Below are 27485 nucleotides of genomic sequence, written 5' to 3'. Positions count from 1 at the left end.
TTTTCTTAATTTCGGCTATGCAGAGCAAAACACTGAAGCTCTCCTGCAGCACCCCTCTCCTTTGGCTCAGTGGGTGTTGGTGTCCAAAGCCTAGGCAGTTTTCTTTACACACAGTAGAACAAAGCGTGATTTAGGGAAGTGGGAGGGCAGCTATGGTTGATATATGTGTGTTTTGCTTCATAGGTGAGAAGAATGATGAATGGATGAAGTCCACAGCCACCGTAATGGTACCCTCGTGTACCATGGCAGAGGGAAAAGAGAAAGGGTGCACTTGAGAGAATAAAAGTCAGCCTCTTTCAATCAGCACTAGCTAAAAGTAAAATTCTTGACAATATATCCTTGTTGTGCCTTTTGTGATGAGCCTTATGCTGAAGGGGGATGGGGAAGTGGTATAACTGGGGAGGGGGGGGGGTCTCAGGGGGGCATCACACACGGTGTTAGGAAGGGATCTTTTTATTGAAGAACTGAAGAAATAAAAATCTGTTTACCCGACTACAACTGCCTTAAATAAAGCAGGCTGCCATGGGTGAAAGTCACAGAGGAGTTTGGTTATATTCCTCAACAAGATACTGTTGATGAAGGGAGCCTTTGAAACAAAGCTACATGGGTGTTTGCAAATGTTATTCCCTTTTACATGTTACCACTAGTGACATGCAGGCAACTGTCGGAGTGTATCCTTACGGCTGCTATTGTATTTAAAAATAAATATGTTTCCCTGTGGTTGTGTATGTGAATGTGTAGATGCGCTGTGTGGATGTTTTCCTCTTCGTCTGTCGGTGTGTTTGCAGTTGTCCTGTCAGGTCATTTGTTGCTGGAGCTATTAATCCCCCCCACACACACACGCAGTCCTCTGCCCCTGTTGTGCTCTCATTTGCTGATATACTCGGTCTGTCATTAGTCTATATGCCTACTCTGCATGTTGGAGAGAAATATTGACATTGTCAAAGCACCGCTCATTGCTTCTGAACATAAGCCGTGCTTTTACATATCAGGTGTCAAACGTAAAGGGTAAATTCATCAACGTATTCACACCTCAGTGATGTGGCAATCGTCCTCCCCTCGGACATGGATTGGGAGAAAAGGCACTTAGAGGGAGAGAGCAGAAAGAGCAGCAAGATGCTGGAGCTGACCCAGCCATTTTGATGCATATGTTGCACGGAAATATTGACCAGCTCTTTAGTCTGTGACTCCCTCTGGACTGGGTAATTGTCTGTCTGTGTTTCTATTGTTTAAACTAAATGCATTTTGGCAGTCTTCCTCCTCAAATCAACGATTAACACCTCGGCAGAACAATGATGGTAGACAGTGGTATCTACTGATCAGATGACGTAGCCTCACAAGTCATTGCATTCCATAGATCTATATTTTATCCCTGTTCAACATATTGAGAATATACCTTTTGTTTTATAATGTAAGCAGTAAAATAGACAGATTTTGGATTTTGGATTCATTAAAAAAAGCTTAATCGGAGTAAACATTTAATGAATATTTGAAATGTCACAGTTCTGTTTGTGTGTTATATCACAAACAATTAGCATCAAATTAAAAAAAAAATGCTTATTTGCTTTCTTAGTGAAAGTTAGATGAGAAAAACCGCCATAATCTACTAATGATGCTGCTGCATCCACCTGTTATTTGCCTCTCTCTATATATGTTAATTTTTTTTATATTACTATATTTTATTATGTTGACAATTGATGTGCTTAGGGTGTAATTAATGTCAACTATTGACTGCCCTCTTCTATAAATCAACAGCACATTGATAATGTGCGGGACTGAATGAAGGTCACCACGCCAGCACAAATGTAGCAAAACACAAGATGAGTCATGGAGGTGTTTATGATCACAAGGAAAATTACATTATAAATGCTTCCACTATAATGTGTTTGATGTTTTTCAGCACAGAGGACAGAGAGAGCAGAGAAAACAATTTTCAACATTTTTGAGAAGGCGAGGATAGGTAGATGCTGTTTTGCAAACTAAATTTAGATTTAATCATTTGTTTATTCTGAAGTGGGCGTATAAACATACAGTTATCATGAATACTGTCATGAATACTGTTTACAAGTAATCCAGGAATAGATTACAAAAAAGAAAACAAAATGAGTTATGTACAAGAAGACAACGACTCTAACTCGCAGCTAATGAGTTGTTACTTAGAGATGACTGTGAATTTTGACAGCGCCTATTTAAAAACCAGAGTAAAATAAAGTTTCGGGAGAATAAGTCAAGCCACGATTTTTCATCGGCAATGATCAACTGCAGTTCTTTTACTGAAGCACATCTATGCAAAAATGCCACATAAATCTTTTTGTATTGAACTAGGTTTTAAAGTACATGCCGCCTGTGGGCCTGGATGGAGCTCATGTTTTTTCTTTTCTTCCTATATTGGTATTATAACCTGTTCTGAAAGCAGACATTTTCAATTTGTAGATGCAAAATATTGCAATGCTGATCTTTTGATGACTTGCATCTAATTTGGAATTAGCATATCCCAGTGAAGTGTACTGTAATTTGTCTTTGATGATTGGTTCGTCTGTAATAGATGGGGGATTGCCTGAGCTCCCCACTGCCCTGTCTCTCTCCCTCCCTCCATCCCTCTGCTGGAGAGGCACACAGAACCTTTGAAATGTGATTTGACCATCAGAGCAGTGAGAAAGCACTAATATTTTACTGACCTGAAATGAAAAGGATTAGGTGAAAAAAAAAACCCTCCTGCAAAAGGCTATCTCGATACACAGGTGATGTTTTGTTTGTTTCTTTTTTTCTCCATCCCTTAAAAGGAGGAGACTTGGATATAATCAAAAGATGTGTTCCAGAGCGTAAAGCTCCGGGCTTTTGAAGCTTTTCAAATGTTTTGTTGGGAGAGGCAAGATGCGGGAACAGCATGTCTGCATTCAGAGCATCCATGAATCCCTGTCATCAGCTCCCTTCCATTTCCCTTCCCCTCACTTTGAGCAAAATCTGGCTTTTTTACCACAGAGCAGATACAAATGCTGGAAAATGAATGACCAGAGGGCAGAGACTATAGAGAAATAAGGCTGTTTAATTTGCACAGTCAAGAGCCACATAGATTGCTTTTGTTTTTTAGGGGGGTATAGGTGGCACGAGAGCTTTGCAATTATTTGCACAATTAGTTGTAATTATCGTATAAGCATTTATCTTGTGCACCAAAGAAATTCCAGTGTGCATTCTGCAGGGTAGAATAGGAAGAATTAATATAGATTGTTTTCTCCAGAAAGTGCTGCCTGTTTAGTTGACGGCAATTAGCAGCTAATACCTGTGAGAGCTGCCGTCTGCTCACTCCCGTGCTGTTTTTTTTCTTCCATAATGATCAGACAATTAATGATGGGTGGAGAACACTGGCAGGACTATGGTTTACGCCAGCCACTGTCACAGTGGTAGGCTATACCGTACAGCGGTTATTGTTGTTTTCTGGTTGAGCGTTCCCCTGCGTTCATGACACACAGATTATGATGAGGGTTACATTTGCTCTGGATGCTTTATCTTAGGTAGTGGAACTAATCGCACACAGATGCAGAAGCTTCCGAGGTGTCTCCCCGAGCCTTGGGCTGTTTCTGTATTTCATTGCACTACAGAAGAATCTCGAAATATATTTATTTGAGAGTTTGTGCATGATCTTCTCAAGGTGCGAGACACTAATAAAACCTGGTATTGTTTTGAAAGGTATTTCCCTTCTTGTTTCAGTGCTGATATGTTGCCTCTGGGCCAAATGTGTACAGAGTGTTGTCTTACATCGAATGCTGTTTGGATTTCATGCTCAGGCTGGGTCGAGGACCTAGCAACATGTTTCTCTTCTGTAAAACCATTTATTTTGTGCCGTTTTCCCTGATAAGTGTGACATTTGCTCCCTGAAATGCTCCTAAGTGAATTTTTAGGTTTTAAGAGTCGACAAGTACGGTTTCTTGGGTTTCAATTAAATAAAAATGAGTCATCAGCCCATTGTACTGAAGATGAGATGATATTTTAGTGGGTGTAATATTGGACTCCACTGTCAAATATGCAGTTATGTGTTAGTAGAATTTTTTTTGTTGCTGAATTTTAACCATGCATGGACAATGTCTTACTCTCACAATGTTAGGATCTGCATTGTTTTAGTATCCTCTAATGAATCATACAGTGTACATGTGGAGATGCAGTGTCACTGACCTGGTCACTGATAGCACAGGGATCATGTGAGGAACACTGCAGGAATAATTCTGGAGACTGAAGATGGAGTAGCAGATTTGAATAATGTCTGAAAGAATATGTTCTATTTGGTGCATTTTCTATTCACTTCACACAAACAATATGAAATAAATGTGAAGCATTTTATGCATAGCAAAATGTGCAGACTTGAATAGATGAATACTTTCTGCTTCGGCTGCACAGCCATTTGTGTAGTTTTTCTTTATTTGGCAAAGAGTAATGCCTTTGTTGGCTTCGGTGTGCTGGAGCCTCAAACTGTTTTCTAGGCTACTATAGGATTATTTTTTTATTTTCTTTTGGTTGAACAAAAAAATAAAAATCAGACACACTCTTTGTCTTACTAGTGTCTGCACTGTGTACGCTGTCTTAGAACTTGCTTTGTGTGTAACCGTAGGAAAAGTGGCGGCCACAAAAGCATGAAACGTAAAGCATGAGTGATGTGTTAGCTTTGCATTGGTGTCTTGCTTTGTCTACCTAATTTTGCTGAGAGGTTTTGAAATGAGAAAACACTTAATTTATGGTCCTGACACTGTTATAGGATGATAAAAAAAGATGCCTTCTATTGTTGTAAAGGGCTGGAATAAGTGTGTCTGCGATTCACTAAACTCTGAAAATAGCCCACCGCCACTTAAGGAAACTGAGCATCTCTGGTTTGTGCACTGCTGTGAATGAGTGCTTACTACAGCATTTTGTCACATTAATATTTGAGTGCTACATATTGTCAAGTAGATGCAGGACTTAAACAGCACTTACAGTGAAGTGTACTTACTTCAACTCCCTGTTTATTTCTTCCAGAGACATCCATGCAGACGCCATAATGGTTTCCGTGTTTATATTGAACTTGACCTCTGACCCCTGACCTCCTGCATAAGCTTGGTAATCATTTCATTTTTTATTTGGTGCATTATGATTGATTTGAACCATTTGCCATTATGTGTCATGATCATTGCCATTTATCTCACACTGAATTGTTTTGTTCAACTTGCTTCTGCCTCCTTGACTTATTTTCCTTTCCTTTTGTTTGGCTGTTATAATTGTTTCAATTTGTAAAATTATAACTGTTGCATTCTCTTAATTTATTATCCCTTTTTATTTCACACTTGTCTCTCTCTGTGCTTCGTTACTTCCACTGTCCTTGAGCCATTAATGCACAATAAATTGTCAATTGTGTTTGCTAACATCTTTAATTTCTTTCTTATATTCTGTAATTTCTTTTCATCATCTTTCTATGACAAACCATCCAACCATGTTTTCATTTTTTTTTTTTAATCTATTACCAAGGATTACAACTCCCTATATCAAACATTGTGTACTGCAGTAAATCTCTGTCATCGTCTCTCTCTTCCTTCCTCTTCTTCTTGTATGTGTGTGGGTGGAGGTAATGTTTGAAAGTGACAACACAAGGAAACTAAAGACAAAAGGAGGAAATATGGCACAGCAGTGTATTGCAGTATCACATCCCTTGTGTGTGTTATGCTATTATTTTCTGAAATATCAACCGAACACCCACTAAGCAGTCAATATGCACAGAAATGCAACATCCCTTTTTTTGTTTTGTTTTGTTTTGCCGGATTAATTCCAAAAACCGAGTCCTGGTAGACGGTAAGCATTCGGCAGCAGCATTAGGCCAGTGGGCTGATGGTGTGGCAGGGCCAGGGCTAGACGTTAGGAGAGCTGGCAGCAGGAGGGAGAAGGGAGTCACAAGGTTGCAACCCAGAGCAGTAGACTTGCTTGTCTCAGCAGAGTAAACATCACCCCTCGTCTGCACACAGTAATGACTAACAGAGGAGGACGTGCACAGAAATACTATCAGGACTACTGCCTTGTCCTGTCAGACCCCACGCATGCCATTCCTATCATCTCCCAGCCTTTTCGTTCCTAAAAAACAGACCACCGGTATTAAAGCAGCTGCAAGACTTCTTACCTCTGCTCCTGTTTGTTTAAGGTAACATGGTCATGCTCTGCGGGCTATTTGTTTTGATTTGAACTAAAGACAGATAAGTGGAATGTTTTGGGTGGTGTAGGGTGGAGTTTATTTTTGATGAGATACAGTTGCATATATGGCGCACTGACCATCGTGCCCACTGACTTATCAGACTTCAATCAGGAACAGTTGAAATGCAGCATAACAACAGGAAATTATGAGTGATTGGGAGCATCTTGAGATCTGACCCCAAGTTGTTTGACTGATTTTCTTTTAATTGGTTGTCGTCTCCCACTTGACACCATCAAAGCTTCGTGCTGGAGGTGAGGCTGACGGAATGGGTCTATAATAATATGGCAAGTATGATAAGACATCCTGCCTTAGAAACATTTCTAAATGTGATTGCAATCACAAACTAGTCACCAGATTATTGTCCTAATGTTAATGAGGAAATGTGAAGATACAGTGTAATTGCACACACTCTTCGTATATTATACTAACGCGTCAACCAAAAGAAGGTGTTTGTAAATGTTTTTTACATTTGCCATAAATGTATACTTTAATGTAGTGAAACAAAACAGCTGACAAAATAACAAAAATATGTTGAGACGCAGGCAATTAATTCATTGACTTGCAAAGGCATATGTTTATATCTTTATTTGTCCTCAGTGGTACACTAAGGGATGTAGTGCAAGTTTACTATATCAGAAAACATCTGCTGTTTACGGTCAAGCTTTAACTTTACTGTGCCCAAAGGGAAATTTGTCTTAGGATGCACATAGACTCCAACGTATACATAAAACATAATAAAATACATTAAACATATGACATCAATATGTAGATCATATGATAAAAAACTCCTCCCTTTCATTATTAAAGCTACACATCTGCTGGCCAGTCCAATCAATATGGAAGAAACCACCTTCAGCTGTAACATGAAGCCGAACCTCCTGAATATAAAAGCTGTGCTTCGTGATGAAATTCAGTTCAGTTGCTGGTAAAGTCTGAAGCAGCACCCTCAGTAGCATCCACCTAAGGTGCTTCCAATTAAGAGCTCTAGTGGAATATACAAACACAGACAAATTTCACTTGGGTTGCATTTTATTTATCCAGCAATTTTTACCGCAGAAACATTTGTTATACCCTGCTTAACAAAAGCATCTTGTACTCTTTCTTTTTTGTAGTGAGAGCATAGTTGCTCCTGGAGTGGGGCATTTGTTCAGTAGAGACATGTCGAGAGCCTTATAATGCATTTTATTGTAATCTACGGGCAGAAAAAGTCCAGTTGTTTACTGCTCAAAGATTTATCAAAGTAAAATCCTCGATGAGAATAAAAGGTGATCACTCATGAGCACTGGTTTTATCCTCCAGCTGTATAAAAGGTAGTGACTGGAAAAGGTAGAGGGCATAGATGTAATACAAAGAGAAATTTGCATGGTGAGGCGAAGCTGATGCTGCCTGAGACTCAGTGGAGACAAGTGTTTGCTATGCCTAGTGATGTGCGAGACAGAGCTAGAAGAAGATTATTGTTAGCATACTGAGAAAAGATCATGAATTCCAATGATTCCCCAAAGCGCAGGCAAGACGATTTACTGAGACTGAGCCTTTACCCCCTCTATCTGTGTGTGCCACTACAGAGTGCTGTCACCGCAGATGATTTTAGGTCGAGGGGAGTTGATGGTGTCCCCCTGTGCACTGATTCAACATCTGATAATGAGGAGGAAATGCTAGTTCAGTTAAAAATACCAGCAATGTTTGAGGAAGAAAAAAGCAGACAGCCCAGGCCCGACCCGGCACACCAACACGCTAAAGATGGGGGGAAAAAAAAACAGATGACGGTGAAAAATTCATCCTTTAGAGTCTGTTTAATATGTGTTAAGGCGTAGCTTGTGAGACCTCTCAGCTCCAGTAATTTCAGCACATCAAAGACATGCCTCCTCCCCAAGCTGGTGTAGTCTTAAGAAGGGCTCATCATATCCAATCACACATTCGCCCAAAGATCTTGTGAAGAATACCTCCAACCCTGTAATTTTGTTCATTAAAACCAGACTAATACGTGTTGGTCAACACAGCACAACTGAGCGCTGTGCCGTGATGCCGATTGCAGCTGGTAGTCCTTGTCCCTCGCTGACCTGTTTTGTTAGCTCCACTGCTGTATTTCACTGCCTGATTAGATGTCACTCAATTAAAAGCACATTTCTGCTGGGACTGTGTGGCCCCTCCAGTTGCCATGGATGCTGTGCGAAAGGTAGCAGAGCAGCGTAATGTGTGTCCCAGAGCACCGTAATGAAATATCCTCCGCTCTTATAGCAGAAATACACAGACAAGCCAAACTTTCACACCCAATCAATGAAAGTTGTGTGCCTGACTTTTTTTGTACAGTGAAAAATTAAAAAGGATGTGCCTAGTAAGTCACAGAGGACTCACCCATTTTATAGTCAGCTATGAGCAGCTCTAGGATTAATAGACCTCTTCTAATATGCCTCGCATTGGTGGTCCCTGAACACCCTGATCAGGTAAGGCCCAGCGAAGCAAAGATCGTTTATAAGTGGTTCATTATTTTACCTTCAGATTCCTCTGTCTGGCATTGATTTAATAAACACTGATGTATCTCCTTGTAGAAGAGAAGTGCCATTTTTCATTTCCCAGATTTGCTATCTTTGTTATCGCAGTTATCAGTTGAGCTCTGGCATTTCAGCGGTAACACGCTCCCAATCTCAGCCTTGTGCGGGAAGTTGGGGAGTGGGGAGTGTGTGTGTGTGTGTGTGTGTGTGCGTGTGCGTGTGCGTGTGTGTGTGTGTGTGTGTGTGTGTGTGTGTGTGTTTGTGTGTTTGTGTGTGTGTGTGTCGTCGGTTTTGGGGGGATGGAGGGTGGTAGTGCAGTGCAATTCCTCTATAGCTGATATTCCTTTTAATGTTCCCTGAAAGATTCCTTAAAAGAAAATATGATCTTTTTGATCTCTTTGACTCTTTGTACGTCCAGACTTGGCTTTGTAAATGAACAGTTTGTTTAATGAAGTTCCACCAAAGTGCTCTGATTATCTGTGAAAGGATTCAACAACGTGTGACACCAACAGTGAGGTACAATAATTAATGATCTATCAGTGAGTTGTGATGATTAATGTATTTGTTTTTGCAGTTTGATGGACCCATAAACTGTGTGAAATAGACAATGAGCTCTGCCGTAGTGTATTCCCTGCGGTGAACAGAGGCAACAGCGCTGAGGAATGCTATAAAAAGCACAGAGAAGTGATGAAAAGAAAAGGGAAAAAAAACAGCCTCTTTATTATTAAGGTTAACTGTCAGTAAAGGCTCAAGCTTCTGCCCCATCGTTTTTGTAACTGAGAAGCTCGTTGAGCTCGTTGTATTTTTCTGCTCAAAGGTTTCTCTTCTGAAGTGTTAAAAGCAGTTTGTGGTCAGATTAGGCGTTTATGGCTGGCACATCAAATCAAGATGAAAATGAAATGGAATGATCAATTTGCCCTGCATTAATCCCTCCTCTCCAGCTGCATCCTATCGATTTTCTTGTTCAGCTTCCCTGATAACAAGAATCATTTAAAGGTCACATTTTGATGTCTGTCAAAAAGAAAACATTCTTAATGCATTGTGAGTGGCCTTTGAGGCTTATGTTTGTCAGAAAGCACAGGCTGAATCTTGGCACCTCCGACAGATTAAACAGAAAACAGGGCTAAATGGCCTGAGATGCAGCGGTGAGAAGTTTCAGAGCAGATAGCACTTTCACTGAACTATTAAATGCCTCAGATCATTCTAAGAAATAACTCTCCGCTTTTAAAAACTGAGTTTCCCTTTAAGGTAATAATTATGATGTATACCAAAATTATTTCCATCCAAGCATACATTTTTAATTCATCAGAGGATTGCAGACTTTGCAAAACTCACTGGTGATGCATTTGCTTAAAATAGCATGGTGCGTGCTTTGCTGATGGACATACAAAAATACCGCTAATGAGAGTTGAGCTGTGCCTTTGCTCACAAGACACCGATATGCAGCCTTACTTTTATCTCAGCTCGGACAGGTATGGAGTCGTGCTTTCTTTCAGTTGTGAATGTCAGTGTTGGGCTGCGGTGTTAGATGGCACACATATGCTACTGTATGATACAATAACTGTTCAGAGACGAGTGGCTCCCCTAGTTTTCACAAACATCCAGCGCTGACCTTTACTTGCTCCAGCTCCAGGATATAGAGCTGTGCATCATGGACCAGTGCCTCGGGCACTTAGGATTCTGGGAGGGAGATGTCTTCAGGGAGATACAGATCAAACGGAGAGCATGCACAGTTATCAAAGCAGCTGCTACTTTTGTTTGTACAGTTTTGTATAAAAGCCAACAATTAGATTCAGTTCATTCACACAATATGTATTTAGTTTTAAAGTGTAATTATTAGTGAGCAATAAAAGTTACTTATATTGCATCAGAGAAAGAACCAGTTGGAAAATATGCTTTTAAAGTATTGCAAGATGAAATATTTACTGTTATAAAAGGGTCAAACTTATGCTTACATTTATTTTTTTTAAGAGTGAGCACAAACCGTGGCGTTACCAGCAAATTCTAATTACCAAAGTTGTGAGTGCAATACTGGTGCAATGCAAAGAGAAAAAGCGGATTAGGCAGAAATAATACATGAATATGAAACATATTAGCTGGTTGTAGAATAATATTTTCAGCAGGTGCAGTTGGTGCAGGCTTCTGTGATGGCCAATCACCTCAACTTCTCTCACCTCCATTAAAATCAGCAGGCAGTTTAAAAGGGTGGGGAGGAACGTCCAGGCGGCTTCTCTGAGGAGAATCCGGCTTCCTCCGGAGGTGCAGACGCTCTGTAGCAAAATACAAACCTAAATATAACAGAACCCCAAATAACTCCAATTTACATAAAAACTACAGCTGTAGCAAATATGTTAATGTTATTTTAGCAGATAATAATGTGTACAAATTGTGTGTTGAGAGGCACAGTAGGTTGTGTATATTTTATTAGATTGTTGGCTAAGAAGATTTCATTTGATTTGATTCAGGGCTGTAACCAACATTTGTTTTTATTATTTTAACAACTAATCTGTCAACTGATATTCTTGATTAACTGATTAATTGTTTTGTGTAGGATGGCACGATTTTACAGAGCCCAAGAGGACGTCTTTAATAATTTGGTTTCGTCTCACCAACTATCCAAAACTAAAGTTTCCTTTAATATAAATAAGAGAAAAGCAACAATTCCGCACATTGAAGAAGCTGCAACAAAGAGACTTTAAATGACGACTTAATCAATTATCAAAACACTGGGCATTTTATTGTCTTTCTGTTGACTAATCTCCAAATTGTTTTAGCTCCAAATGAATTGATGCACGCTGTTTGACCTGTGAATGACGGCACATTCCACGTAACCCACTATTGATTGTACCTATTTCACATTAAAAGTTATATTTTGTTTAAATTTAAATGTAGTCTAAATGAAATAATAACAATAAAAAAAAAAAAACATGAATTGAAGCGATAGGGACCAAGTACAACCTATGTATAAAAGGCTTAAAATTAAATTGGGAAGTTTTATGAGCACATACCCTCCGACTAATGCCTCCAAAATTGCCGTCTGTGTAAGACATGATGAAAAATTAGGCACAGTTTCATGCCAAAACAGCTCTGATGTTAGGAGGAAGGAAACAAGTTCTTTCTGAGCAAAAAAAAAACAAAACCAACAAAATCTTTTCTCAGCAGTATAACGGAGGTGTGAGTACTTGATGAGTGCTCCTCGTTTAGCTGTGTTTTTGCTCTGCTACCTGTCTAAGCGCATGCTGGGTTTTTTTTTCCCACCGGGGGCCCCAAATAGAGGTTGAGGAGAGCTGAGTTTAGGAGAAGAGGAGCACAGAGCCCTTCCACTCAGTGCCTGGGTCAATATAAAACCTCATTACTGGGGTGTCATAGAAAATTTGTGCACTTTCTGCTCCATCTAGCAGCAATTTTGCTGGATAAGCACTGCTCTCGTTTGGCCCGTTTTAAGCATTTTCGCTAAAGAAAGCCTTGCAAACAGGAAGCCATCGCTTCCCCACAGGGGCCTTGGCAGCCCATATCCCCCCAGTGCTGCCTGTGCTCTTATACGTGTGCTGTTGTTTCTGTGTGTTTCTGTGTGTGTGCCCATGTGCATGCATATTATGGACTCTCATCCTATGACTCTTCCTCAAATCTATAGTTGTGCGGGTTACATCTGTGGCACAGCAGAGGCAGTGTGACAGGCATACGGGCCACATTTCCATCTTGAGTTGTTTTCCTTAGCTTTGCATTTTGATAGCTGAGAATGAAGACGTGCTACTCGAATGTGGAAAGGATTCCCACATGTAGATCCTAGTTTGACATCATCAATCTCTCAGTAGGGTTGTACCCTGTTCTAACAATTACTGATGTGCTTTCTCTTAAAAGCTTGATGTTTTCCCTGTCATTTTTTTACATTTTCTCCCCTAGCTGAAATATGCATTTTAATCACTGTGCCTCTCATCTCTTGCCTGATGTCAACACCTCATTGGAAAAAATACTCTTCTTTTTATTTTGTCATTGGTCGGCTGGTGGGGGAATAGGCAAGGTATTCACATGTTGTTAGGATGTTTTTCTCCTCATCTGTGCAAAATAGAATTTTATGAAAGCAAACAGAATGACGTGTTTATAAATATGGATGCCTGCCTTCTGGACAAGCCTCTCAGCCAGTGCCGCATTGGCTCCATCGCCTCATTTTTGAACCTTGCAATTTCAGAGAGTGGGGCGAGAAAAAGAATCAAAGGGAAATGATAAAGGATAGAAGTGCTGTTTTGGCCAACCTGTCCCGTGTTATTTATTTATTTATTATGTTCTTGTGCAACGGTCAAGACAGTGGATGAACAGAACGTACACAACAAAGATCCTGAATAAAACATGATCAGATAAAAGCCAAACATGCAGAAAATACCAGAAAGGTCAGAAAGAAGCCTCGCCATAATTATTGCTGGAGAATTTGCCAGGAATGCACTAATTAAACCACAGACAAATCTCCAGCCCCGACCTCCCTCCTCCCCCTGCAGCTCTGCCATAAGCCTACATATTAATCATTGGAGAGGAACGCGAAGGCTTGGCTGTCCAGTTCTGCTGTACTAACATAGTGTACTTTAAAACAAACACAAGGAACACGCATGCAGAGACACACTCGCATCAGCCACGTTAGAACTGAGACCAAACAAGAAGTAGGGCAGGAGGAAGATCCAGATCGGATCGCACAGTTAAAAGTTGGACTGAGCTGAAGGTTGAGTAGCTTCCTGCTGGAAGAAGGGCTGGTACCAATCAGCATCTCTAATTGAAGGAGGGTGGGAGGCCTTTTTTTTTTTTTTTTTTTAACAGTAGGGCCTCTTGGCTCGGAGTAAAGAAAACAAAGCTATCGAGGTGGGCTACATTGTTGTGACTATCTTAGGCAGCACCACACAGGTTAAAGTTAAGGCTGTGTCATGCTGTTTTCCACCCGCAGAGTCCCCCTCTTTGTGTGTGTGTGTGTGTGTGTGTGTGTGTGTGTGTGTGTGTGTGTGTGTGTGTGTGTGTGTGTGTGTGTGTGTGTGTGTGTGTGTGTGTGTGTGTGTGTGTGTGTGTGTGTGTGTGTGTGTATACACCTATGTATGTGGAGGACTGAATATATCACGCTGTTCACCTCCAGTGGTGTGTCTGTAGGTGTCTTTCTCGTTAACACCGGATGGCTGGTGATGATGTGAGTGTTCCTTCTCTACTTGTAAGCTCACACACATGTACCACATACTGCCTGTGGGGAGAAAAGAAAAAACAAAACATTTAGAGCTTTAAATTGACCTAAGACCATTTGATCAATTCATTATACGAGTTGCATTTACTGATGTAAATGTGTACCTATGTACACATTTGAAAGCATTTTTCTTTATTGCATTTAAAGCTCTATCTGCACGGGCACACCACATGTTTGCTTTTCTCCGTGGCTCAACCGCTCCTCTCAGTCTGGTATGGGAGAAAATGTTTTACAGTTCCCTGTGATCCAGATGGCTAACTGTACACGACCTCCAGCACTGAATGATAAATGGCAAAAAAGCCCATTTCATCCATCGCCCGGCTTACCTCTCGGCTGCAAACTGATATTCCTGCCGAAAGTGTGGTGAAAACCTCAGTTGGATGTATGGACGCGGGCTGCACTGGAGAGGGTTTGATATAGAATTATTCAGTTTCTAAAGCTATTCTGCTGACAGAAACCACCAGTGCTTTTTATGTTCACAGCTGGGGGTTCAAGTCTCAGAGCTGACCAGCTGATCGAACAAAATGCCATCAACAACGATTAGTAGCTTCTGCAATATTCTGATTATGTGCTGATGGCACTCTTCGGCTGCATTTTGTCCTTCTGCTGTTGCCAGTTGTAGGGTCCTACGTTGTGGCTGTACTGAGGAACAGGTGTGTTCCTGCAACACAACAATGCCATGAGCATTGTTCACGGAATTTACAATGTTAATTGTGTGTTATACCGCACCCGATGGGGTGCACTATAAAAGCAAACCATCCAGTGAATTAGCTTGTACGTATTACAACACGGCCTGAATGCAGTATCTGAGGCTTGTGCTATGTTTTGTTGTTGTGTTCTGTTGTGTTGGGCTTTCCGATGGCCTGTTCTGGGAGTGGAGCCCTGGAGCTCTCTGAGCCACATAACCGCCCCTGTCAGAGGAGGCCTGCTGGCTGGCTGGAGCAGCCATAGAGAATATGTGGCCTTCACAGTTAATCATAACGCCAACTCACTTTTGCCTGATTGTATTGGCGGCTCCAGGGATCTGCCATAATTGGATCCTTGTAAGTGGGATGGAGGAGCTAAACAACCAGATTGCTGTTTGTTTATACCTTTTCATATATTAGCAACGTGCGGAGACTTCTCAAGCAGTCTGGGACTTGTCTTACTGCTTGCCGCTCTAATTAGTAATTCATTCTTAACATATGCCTCAATTGTGGCCCTATCCAGCTATTTGTGATTAACTCCACTTTAATTAGAGTTGCTCATGCAGACTTTAGCTCTGCATGGACGTGTAGTGGGCACTTGAAAAGCCCCGGTACCCTGCTTGGGTTCATGTGGCAAAGAGGTGCTCTTGATGTGAAGGCCACTGTCTTAGTTTGGACCGATACGGTATTTTGGAAATGCTGTGGAAATAGGTGTAAAAATAAATAATGTGAGGAATGGTACTGATACAGTACGTGTTGTATAGAAATAAAAAGACAAATAATTAACCAACTCATAATCAAGACAAATAAATCTAATTTGAAATACATAAATTGCTTCACACCGTTGGCACTGGCAAGCTTTTTAAAGCCTGCTGTTTATGTGAATCAACCAATAAAGCATGGCAAATGTGACATCTAGTGAAATGTGATACAACTGAGCTTATGCTCAATTTTGATGCATGAAAGTACAGACATGGTATGAAATTGTCACTTCCAGTCCACTGGCTCTGTCTTGAATTGAATGATTTATTAAATAGCGCATTACATGTAGTGGTTTTAACTGGTTTTCAAGTATCAAAGCTCGATATGAAGGTGTGCTACATATTATTGTTTTGCTGTGAGTCCTTGGCAGACGAGAAAGACACACCGAGTTTCATCTAACAATTTCTCACCTCTCTACTTGTCACCGCCCTCTGGTTTAACAACCTAACTTAATCAACTAGGATTACATATTTCGTTTTTCGGTTCCTTCGCAGCAATTAAGCGACACGTTTGTCAAACAGCCCCTATGTCACCTTGTACAGCATGTGCACATTTTCATGATAGGACATTTTAATATTTCTCAAATTGCAAACAGTCAAGCTGCCCAAGTGATATACTGTAGAAGCTGAAACTTTGCAAAATATAGAAAAAAATGGTTTCCACATTGGAGCCCTCCAATACCAAAAGCAAGTAATTAAAAGGCGACAGCTTTGCAGATTAACTGCGGAATGGAGTTTGTGGGGAAATACATGCAGGGAAGGGGGCATTTAGTCACATGGCTCTGAGTTCCCCCACAGATAAAGCTCATTTTCTCTAGCAGTGGGGTAGAAAAAGTGTAGAACACAGCCCATTTGGTTTTGGCCTCACATGGGGCCCACAGGGGTAGCCAGCATTTTATTTAAGGTCACCAGGAATAAATGGGATTCAGACTGTGTCTGGCAGGTTGCAGTGGACAGGGCCCAGGCTGGGGCCTTCCACCCCTGCTTCCCCCAGGCGCCCTCTCCATCTCTTCTCGCAGGAAAGCGCAGGTCTTTTCCTGCCTTCCATTTCACTGTCTGGAGCCCTGACTAAATACCTCGCAACTCTCCTACTTCTAATACCAGCACTGTGTCAAAGGGTAATAGCATGTTAAAATCCCCCTCAGGTTGTTCAAAAGGGCGAATGCAGGAAAAAAAAAAAAAGATCCCAGTAGAAAAGCTCTTAATTCCATTTAGCTCAATAATGAGAAACAAAGAGAGGGAGAGACATGGCGAGGGCCTGCATTGTTGGGTCTGCACTGTGTAACACATGAAACACAGGCACCCCATGCTAGACCACATCAGATGATCCTCTGTGGGGCGATATGATGCTTGAGCCACTCTGTAATAAAACCCACAATACCCTTTCAGGGGACTGAGTGGCCATCACAGTTTAAGGGCTTTTCTCTCAGGTGGAGGCAACAAAAAGCTACAGAGATGGATCTGGCTGCCAGTCAAGCTTTGTATCAGTGACTGTGCTTTTGAGGAAATATGAGAGGCTGGACCGCTGTCCCATCACAGCATGATTCAGAGTGAGAGGGATTGGTGCTCACACTGAAGCCAAGCTGCTCTGCAGAGCTGTGGGTATGTGAGTGGGCCATGTGTTGTGCTCAGGATAGTGTTGGTGGTGGTGGTGGTGGTGTGTGTGTGTGTGTGTGTGTGTGTGTGTGTGTGTGTGTGTGTGTGTGTGTGTGTGTGTGTGTGTGTGTGTGTGTGTGTGTGTGTGTAGTGAAAGGGAGTATGCTCTACCTTTAGACTGAAACATACTGTACAAGTGCTAAACAGGGGACTAACAGCGCTTCCCATATCTGTCAGCTGCTCTGCCTAATCACTTCTCACCATTTCCAACTTGTTATCTCCTAATGTCTTATAAATGTCTGAAATGTGTGAAAAGAAAAAGCTTAGTATGCACTGCAGTAGCATACGGACTGCTGGTATAATTGATATACCATGGCTTCTCAGTGTAGCAGATCCCATGCAAGCTGTTCCAGTGCAGCAAAAATATTCAAACGATGAAACTCAGATAAACACACGTAAGAATAATCTTCTTATGTAGAGTTATTTGTGTTTTTATTACATATTATCCTTACAGTTGTTAATGTGGCCTCTTCATTGTGACTTGCTATGTGAAGTGTGTTTCTGTCGTCCTGTTTTTTTTACGTACACTATCAGTTTGCACAGTGATGCCACAATGGAAACAGTGAAAAAAAATCTGTCTTAAAATATGCAGTCATGTGAAAAAATTAGTACATTGTTGGCCTTTTTGACATGATAACATCTGATCGTCTTTGAAACCGTGTCTACAGATAAAGGTGGTACAACGCCATGAGAAAAATAGTTTTTTTTCAATTATTTACTCAACGAAAATGTTATTAAATGTAATATTTTTCTGTGGAAAACGTATGTATACCCAGGGCATCAGAAGCAAGTATTGCCCCTTTAGCACAAATTAGTTCTTGTAGGCTTTTTGCATCATTTTTCACCAGTCTCTGGCGTCGGCTTGCTGAAATTTTGGAAACCTTTTCAATGCAAACTTCCTTCAGATTAAAGCTTTTTTGCGAGTTTTCTTGCATGTACTGCCCATTTCAACATCTCCCCAACTACATTTCAATGGGATTCAAATCTGGGCCATTTCCTAACACTATTTCTTCTTATTGAGTCCCTCTTTGGTGGATTTGCTAGTGTATAGGATCATTATCCCGTTAAGAGGTCCACTTTGGTTCAACTTCAACTTTTGAACATATGGCCTCACATTTTCCTCGAGTACTCTTTGATAGGATGCAGAATTCATAGTTGAATCGATGACTGCAAGCTGCCCAGTCCCTGAGGCAGCGAGGAAACCCCAAACCATAACATTTTCACCACCATGCTCACCCTTGGTACGAGGTTCTTTTCCTAAAAAATATGTCTTTGATCTGCACCAAACATGCCCATTATTACTGTGGCGAAACAACTCCATAATTTTTTCCTCAGAGCTAGAGCACATTATTCCAAAAGCCCATGTCTTTTCCTGTATGTTCATTGATAAACTGTAGTTTTGCTCCAATGTTCCTTTTGGACATCAAAAGTTTTTCTCTTCCTCGCCTCCCGTGCAGGTAAAATTTTTATAATCTCTTTTTGATTCTCATTCACTTTAATACCAACAGTTGCAAGAGTTTCCTGCAGATCCTGTGATAACATGTTGGGATTCTCTGAGAATTTTTTTTGCATCAAATGTTCTGCTCCTGGGCTGAATTTATTGAGTTGGTCTGCCTTTAAAACACGACATACTTATGGATGATTTTTTTCTAACAGAGGAATTTGAAATCCCTTGTCAGGCTCATCCACAACCTTTTTTTCTGAAGGCCTTGGAGAACTCTTTGGATCTTAGCATGATGACATAAGACCCCGATATCAGAGGTTTAAATATGACACTTGTCACTCCCTGAGGAGCTTTTAATCATTTACAGCTAATCTGCAACCCCTGATTCTAATTGTATGGGTTTAAAGGTGTGATAAATGTATTTGTTCTATGTGACTGATGTTTTTTTAATTAATATTTAATTCATAAAAATGAGAATGTCATTTGTGAGTATATCTTATTAAACTGCAGGCGCTGTTTCAAAGAGATTTGCTTTGTCAAATATGTTGAAAACGTTAACAGTTTGAGTGACACTCATTGGAAAAGCAAAGAAATGTCAGACAAACTGTGGACCAATAAGGAGACTGCAATGTCTCTCAATAAACACAAACAGTAAATCAAACATAGCCGTCATAAGTCCATGCTATATTTAGTTAAGTGTATATTAACACTGACATATATTTTGTTATGTTTTCAATGAAAGTTTCTCTAGGCTATAAAGTACCTAGAATTAATGGCACAAAAACAGATGTATTATTGGGATCACTGCCCTGCTGTGTTGTCCTACATTAGGGACCTTTGCATAACAAAGGTTAAGAGTCTAACATTGTTCAGCCAAATTGGATGTGAACACTCCCAAACAGCACTGTAAGATCATAGTGAGGTTTTTCGTTGTTTTGGCTTTGAAATGCAGCACTGTCTTGGCCCCAATACCTATGAGGCTGCATTGAATTGCAAATGCATTTGTACAACTTAACAATGGCCTAAAAATGATCCATAGTATTGAAAATGTTTGTCCTTTCAGAAAGTCCTTTTTAAAGGAGACATATATTGTTGTCCATTACTGTACCTAATCTTCGTGCATAAAAGTCTTTTGAAAATAATAGTTTTCTTTGTACCATCTTATTCAAGTCTATATACAACTACAGCTGGGAAGCAATTAATAAAAGTCTCTGTACCCCTTCATGAGTAATACTTACAGGCTTTGTACATCAAAGGTGACGAGTATTGTCGGTCTTAACATAGTCTTTGATCGCACGGTGTATGCTGCAGAATGAATCAAAGCTCAAGGGTGAAACTAATTATTACTTTCATTCATTTCTTTTATCTGCCAATTATTTTGTTTTTGATTTGTCAATCAATTCTTTAGCCCTCTTGTAACCTTTTTCTCAAACTTGGTAGGAGGGCCGTGTACCATACTTTGATACTTCTGAAAAATGCCTCGTCATTTGGGACCAAATATTGATATGTAGACTCCATCCCCACTAAAAATGTTTTCATTTTAAAATGCCTAACTTTTACACAAGGGTAAATCAGTTTTCCATAGAGTACACTCTTCTTCGGCGGCGTGCCTATAAAATCCCTTGAGTTCAACTTAAATACGTCATATACTCTTAATACTGCATACTCTTAATGAAATGTCATGTTTTGTTCATTCACAAGTCATTTACCCAAAGCTGTTCTGTATACAGTGCAGAAGTACAAGAAAAGTGGCAAAATTTCAGATTTTAGGAGGCAAAAAAAAGCTTTAAAAATGACTAAAAGTCTAAATTAATTATTAAATAGTTGCCAATTCTATTTCTGTCAATCGACTATCCATTAATTGTTTCAGTTCAAATGTGCTTACACTGTGCTGGGTTGTATTATTCTTATCAAGCCTACACCACAATGAAAAATATTCAACCTGTTTTTTTCCCCCCAAACGTATGCATTCAAATTAGGCAATGGAATGTGATTATGCAGATTGAGAGAGGAGCCATGGGTACCAAATGTCAGATGTCAGGTATGCATTTTCAGACCCTCGTGGGATGGTGATGATTATCATGGTAATTATTCAGCATTTGAACAATCCGTTTTCTGTGCGGAACACTGGGAAGCACATCTGCCCAGGGACCTGATGTTGGTGTTCATCTGCCACCACAAACACGAGCGTGTTAGTCAGAGATATAGGAGGAGACAGGAAGGCGAGGTGGGGAAAAGTGGTGAAGAGAGTGCGATGTCTGCAATTCAGCTGAAATAAACTTGGTTGAGGGAGAAAGAGTTGCTTCGCCTTGAGCCCAGTTCCCTCCCCTTTTTCTCTTACCTCCTATCCTCGGCTCCTTTTAGCATTAAAGAGATTGGGCTGGAAGTGGAGCAGATATCAGTCATCTTTATCTCCCAGCTGGGGGAGGGCTGGCTTGGGCCCGGGCTTTCCTCTCTTTATGGTTTCTTCCCCTCTTTTTGTTTTCCTGCCACGTTCCGTGCATCCTTTTATACACTCTGTATATTCTGAGGCCAGTCTTGTGATTTAATATGCATGATAAATTTTACTCCTGTGTTCAAACCCATTATCCGTTGGACTGAACACCCCGTTCCCGGACTCGGCTCTGCTGACAGGGAAGTGCCACGCTATGGATGGCCAACGGGAGAGTGAGATGGCCTCCCCCATCTCGTTAGTCATTAACCCTGTGAATCGAGAGTGACCCCGCAACCTACACACGCAGACGCACACACGTCCTGCCCATCATAAGGCGTCACTCTTTGATGTCCCTGTCAGTCCTGATGTACTCTGCTGAACACACGGACATGGCTCAGTTCCCTTGCAGCTGCCTACTCGCTCATCACACTCCACACACAACTCTTGTACTTCAGACACCCATTAACTGCTGAAGACATTGGTTAATATAATAGATAATAGATTTTAACTATTTTTGTAAAATGATTTATTATGCAGCATTTAAACTTGTGAAGTTTTGTGCTCGAGAAGCTCATAAAGTGAAGTGCTTAATGGTTGTGGCAACACGCAGCTGTTAAATATTTGCTGCTGCTACTTTTAAATATTGCAATATTCAAATTGCAATATGGGCCAGTTGACTTTTTACTGATGATAAGGGGCAGCTTTGGCCTGAAAACTCAGTGTTTGACATCTGTGGCACTGTGACCTAGACCTCCGGGTCTCCAGTAGAAGGAAGAAACAGAAGGAGGCGGCGGAGATTAAGAGGATACCAGCAACAGACAGCTTAAAAGGGGGTTGAGTGAGTGCACTGAGACGGGCCAAACACCTATTGGCTCCAGATGCATTTTGAGCAGAGTACTTGCCGAAAGATAGAGAAACTTCCACCATGAATTGTTAACTAGGGTCGACCCAGGACAAGTCGAGCATGTAAACAGTCAAACTGGCCTTCTAACAAGCTTGACTCTTAATTTGCATTCTTTCCCGTTTCCTCTGGCTTCCATTATACATGAAATGCCTTATGAAAAAGTCATAAATTCATGAATGTTTCCAGGAAAAGGCTCAGATTAATTACAGACAATCTGGTTTCTACTGTATTTAGGAAAGCTGCTGCATTATTCCACGAGGGGCTGTTTTGTTTTGTAGGCCTTTATTTTCCTGCACTGTACTACAATAGTTACAGCCATTGCTCGCTCTTTCGTGAAAGTAACTCTTTTCAAGGAGTTGATGTTTTAACCCTTTTCAGGAGTTAAACCTGGACTCTAGTGGGAGTTAAAACACTAATCCCATTAGGAATAAACTTCAACTTTTACCTTAAGTTTTTTTTAATGTGAACTCTTTCATAGTGTTAGGAGTCAACACTTATAATTATACATTAGTTTAAGCTTATGCAGTTCAAATTTTTATCACAATTAAAAGTTTGAGAAAAAATGACCACAAAATAACAACATGCTTGTCACAAATGTATATTTTACTATATTATATTACTGTATTATAATACTTACTTTTGGGGGTTTGGGTGGAAAATTGGTGATTTGGCTTTATTGTCCACTGTCATTAGACTTTGTTGGGCAAATGTGCATGTACCAATGATCACAAAGAAACTTCTGCAACTCAGTTGCTGATTTTGGTCAAAAGCCATAACCTGGAATACTTACTCATACAGGTTATTTCTTCCTCCTGTTCCATGTACATCACTGTTGCACTCAGTTTGCACGCAACAGAAGCCGTCTTAGAACGTTTTGATCCTCCCTCGGATCTATAGGACGATATCGACTCATAAAATTGGCCAACTGAACAATCAGATTGGCCTTAATAACAGTTATACTTGAATTTAGAAGAGAAAGTAAACATAGAAATAGGTGTGGGTTTGGAGTCGAAAGAGAAAATGCCAAATAATAAAGTAGTAGATGTAGAGGATGGAATAGTACACTTTTAGAAAAATGACATATTTTCATATCATAATAAAATGTAGGACTGGAAGCCTGATGGCGGCAACATTTTAAGTACTTTCTGTGTTGCTGACTGTGCACAAGGAGAGTGAAAGACACTTTGTAATATATTAACTTTGGCGGGCTCTGTATCAAGTTATTTTTGTGACAGTGACATTTCATTTCGACTGCTTCCCCATGCTTTATCTAATTTCTTTTGTTGTGGTGTAAACACAGAATTTTTGTGAAAATTCAATTACTACGGCCGTTGGAGATTCTGCCAACACAGATGTATCGAGTCCCTCATCCTCGAAAGTAGATAGCCAGTGAAGTTTTTTTTTTTAATTTATTCAAGGAAAACTTTGCCACCTCTTCATACGGAGTGGGCTGAAAAGGCCCAGATCGGCGCCGACTGGCACAGCCTGAAACACACGGGCTTCATTTATTGAGGTTTGTGTTTTTGTATTCTGAGGTTGTGTAATGCATTCAAATAAGGGTGCAACAAGCCAAAGTCGCAGCACGTTGCTGAGGGAGTACGTCGAGCGTTGTGGCGATGTTTTTATTCCTCTCTCCTTGCCTCTTCACTGCTTACGCCGCCATCAATAGATCTCATTCAGCCGAGGGGTTTCTTTCAGTCTGTGTTGGATAGTGGCAACAACTGCCTCTTGACAGAGGAGAAAGGATGGCTTGTCAAGGTCAGAACTGTGCGCTAATTAGCGTTCACCACTGAACTGCTGGGTTGACTCCTGTGCCCTTCACCCCTGAGGACTCGTGGCATTAGGTGTGTGACTGTGTTGTGTTTTCTATCATGTCTCCGCCCCTGCTCTTTCTCTTCCACACTATAAAGGCCAGACATCTGAGACTGCCTATACAATAGATACCTATTCTGCCGCGCCCCTCATTGACTCAGATGGGGCAGTCATATGTGACAAGCAGACAGAGGGGGGGGGGAGAAAAAGAGAGGGAGATGGGGGAGTAGGGTGCAGGGTGGTACTGAGCATTAGCATCCCACTGGGATTTGTGTGCTTGTTATAGCACGCGATCACACAGACAGGAGAGGGCAAAAGAGAAAAGGTGAACGAGGGAACGTTGCCACGATGGCCACTGCGAGCAGCGAGAATCCGGTTGATACCAACACAAACAAGAGGGTTCGCTGAATAATGACGGCAAGAGAGAATGTAATGGCAAAAGTTCAGCCATATCTTAAGGGGTAATTTTAGGCCCTTCACATGGGAACAGCAATTTCCTCCAGCTCTGTCTCCGAGCGATATTACTGTGGGATCATTAGACTAATTCATCATCCTTGACTTCTTCATGTTTTCTGCTGCACTATTGGGAAAAAAATGGTTGTTCTAATTGCAAGCCATAGAATTCAGATGTAAGCTGCGAGTTCTACTCATTGCTTCTCCACCACATGACTCAGAACACTTGCAGAATTAGTGGTGAGCAGTTGTTACTGGATAATACACTGTCATCCACTAGATTGTCAAATGATGACAATGGTTGTGTTGCTCATAAATTCAAGTATTTGCCTCCATCACTGTTTCATTATGAGGTATTGAGTATTTACTGTGTTAAGCCTGTACCACACATTACAATAAGTGCTCTGCGCTACATAGTAACAGTTGCCCAGATATATTGATCCAATTTGGCATGAACAGCCTGCTTGGCAGTAAAAAATTTTGCTGTATCATATTTTGTTGTTGTTTTTAATCCCTCCTACATAGACTGGCATTGTTGTTATTAAGTGTGTCTGATATGTATTCCATCTATGTAACGCTTTGCTAAGCGTAGTGAAGGAGATATGTTAACAAGTCTGTTCTCTAAGCAGCATCCATATGGATGCCTCTGCCCTGCTCCAGTCACTGTAGTGGTAACTCACAGGCCGATGAAACACATGCATGGCGCTCGCCTCCATTAATTTTTGTTTATTATGTATTTATGCTCTAAGCCCGAGATTTGCTGTGATCAAATGCATCTGTTTCGGCATGGATCAGTGGATAACTTTGGCACTCCACCATCTCCATCACATCCTGCTCTCCATCTACACCTCTCCTCTGTTTCTACTTTGCAAGCTCTGTCTTTTTGCCCTCACTTTCCCCTCTCTCTCATCTCCTTTCTTTTCTTTTCCTACATTTCTTCTTTTTTTTTTCTTCTTCTTCTTTTTAGCCTCTAGTGCATTTGAGCCTGCATACAGTATGAATCACCAGTCTTTCTCTGAAAATAAGATCAGTGCACTTAATGGTCAAAGGGCATTTTCAGCTTTATTAACTAAATCTAGAGACTTATAAAAGCAGGTCTTTGAAGGGACAAAACACAGTCTTTTCTAACTATTTTAAATTACTTATTAAACTTGTGTGAAGAGCCTTTATTTTTTTTTATCTAGATTCTCCCTCTCCCTTTGAACTTGAATTAACTGATTGACTGTTATGTGTTTTATACACACATAAAGGCTCATAAATAGAGGCTAATCTCTACAATCGCTATCATATTCATTTTCTGAAAAGTATTAACACATAACATTTAGATTTGGAAACAAATTCGATCCAGAGACCAAACTGTGTGACTAAATGGTCAGTCATGCACTGCGGTTTCAGTAATTTGTTGCTAATTGTAGAATAATTTCCTTTCTTGAGACGAATTTTATGTTTGCATCTTTCTAACTTTTGCTCTGATGTCTGAAAAAAAAATCAAATGGCATTTACTGTCTTTCAAAATACAGTAACATCTGTTAAGTAACTACTACATTAGTAACAACCTAAGATGTCCTGAGTGGCTGCTGCCTGCTGAATGCTTCTGAGGTTTAGTCTAGCATGAAAATCCTACCATCTCCTTGGCCTGATGTAAGAGCGATATTTTTTTTTACTCATCATGTCCTAATGCCATCCCTCTAATACTCTCAGTATATTCTAGTAAAAGAAAGGTATGCCCTCTCAGCACTTCTTCCATGACATGCTGATCCACAGTGGACAACTCCAGGTGCTTTTAGTGAGACTTAATGATGAGTAAGCTGTAGACATGTAATCCAGGCTGAATAGCCAATGAATACTAAAAGTGTTATACCAATGGAAATATGTAACTCCACTCTTCTAAAGACATCATTATTACATGGGAAGGGAATTATTTCAAGCACAGACCAGGCCACAAAGTGTGCTGGGTCCACACACTTCCTGTAGTATGTTGGTATTTTACAGTTGTATCAAAAGTTTTGGGAACGCTTGGTGAGGTAGAAATTTAGCTTTTACTACTTTTTTCGAGTGTTGATGCACTGTTGGTGTTGATAAGCTTGGAAAAAATGACACCATAATTTTAGCACATGCTATTTGTCCAGAAACCACATTATATAGAGAGCAGGTTGAAAATTGTCATTAGGGATTGTAAGATGATGATTGATATACAATCTGACTTTTAAAACCTTGTGATGACACTTAGCCAGGTGGCAGTTCACCCACGGGTGAATCCATCAATTTGGCTGTCGCCATCTTTGTTTTTTGTAGCTAATGAATATTTAGATGTGCTGGGAAGGAGCAAGGGGTTGATCTCTTTCAGAACCCATGGACACTATGCACGCCTACCTAAACCGGCTATTTGACTGCACCCGGGCCTGTCAATCAAACCAGAAATACCCCCAAACATACCTCTATTTGAAGCCTAATATCTCATTAATTATGGAACAGAAGGACCAACCTGACACTGATCGGGAGTGAATGTGGCGAATGATACGATAATGACTTGTCGATAAAATGTATTTGAATGGGAGTCTATTGTAGGCAGAGATTTTTTTGGAGCCAGCCCCTAGTGGCCCTCAGCCGTATTGCACTTTAATGCACTTCCGCATTGGGGACTATACATCCACTTCACAAACAGTCTTATGCACTTAATCCCCATGGGTTTCTCTAACAACTGAGTTAGCATCTGAACATGACGTGAACTGATGCCTAAAAAGCAGGGGGATGCTATAAAACATATTAAAGCACTTACAGCTTGCAATTTTTCCTATCATTAAGAGATGGCGGGTTCGGGGAGCTGTGGAAATAAAGACAATATCCAGAAGAACAAGAAAATTGCACAACAGAAAAGCAAAGCAAGACCCCTATTTGGCTACAGAAAGTGTTTGCTGACGCAGGTGTGGTGGTGTATTATTCTATTGTGCAGTGTTGCTTTCATAGAAAGGCTCTGAATGGGAGAATCATCACCTCTCAAGCATCAGAAGTGTTCAGGGCAGCATCTGGATAAACCAAAGTCATTTTGGAAACAATTGCTGTGGACAGGTGAAATAGAAATTAAGCTGTTTGGCCACAATCCCACAGTTATATATCTGGAGAAAAAAAGGACAACACCTTGCCAACTATTTGGGTCTGTGTGGCAGCCAGTGGCACAGGAAACATTGCAAATAAATACGTGATGCTGGATGAAATGCCATACAGTCAGTCGAGAAACGGAAAATGAAAAGATCTTCTACAGGAGGTCAATGATCCAAAGCATACCTTAAAATCCACCATGAATTACTGTAAGAAAGCTGATACTTTTAGAGTGACCCTCACTGTTTTCTGACTTGAACATTATTGAAAAACTGTGGCTTGATCTTAAAAATGCTTTTTTGTGCTAGACAACCTCAAATATCT

General features: G+C 40.7%; 1 protein-coding gene across 10 annotated transcripts in view; it reads left to right on the top strand.

Moving 5' to 3' along the window:
* Positions 1-27485, top strand: part of camta1a (calmodulin binding transcription activator 1a) — a 284686-nt gene that overhangs the window by 43307 nt on the left and 213894 nt on the right. The window contains exon 2 of one of the 10 annotated variants that reach the window (XM_069704350.1): positions 5005-5085. The exons of the other annotated variants lie outside the window; for them this stretch is intronic. The gene's annotated coding sequence lies outside the window, so the exon portion shown is untranslated. The remainder of the gene's footprint in view (positions 1-5004; positions 5086-27485) is intronic. 10 annotated transcript variants of the gene reach the window in all.

Source organism: Brachyistius frenatus, unplaced genomic scaffold (assembly GCF_029030835.1).
Source record: "Brachyistius frenatus isolate BFR_SWC_R1_liver_20210118 unplaced genomic scaffold, ASM2903083v1 Contig_50, whole genome shotgun sequence".
Lineage (NCBI taxonomy): Eukaryota > Metazoa > Chordata > Actinopteri > Embiotocidae > Brachyistius > Brachyistius frenatus.
This window is presented reverse-complemented; position numbering and strand designations above follow the sequence as displayed.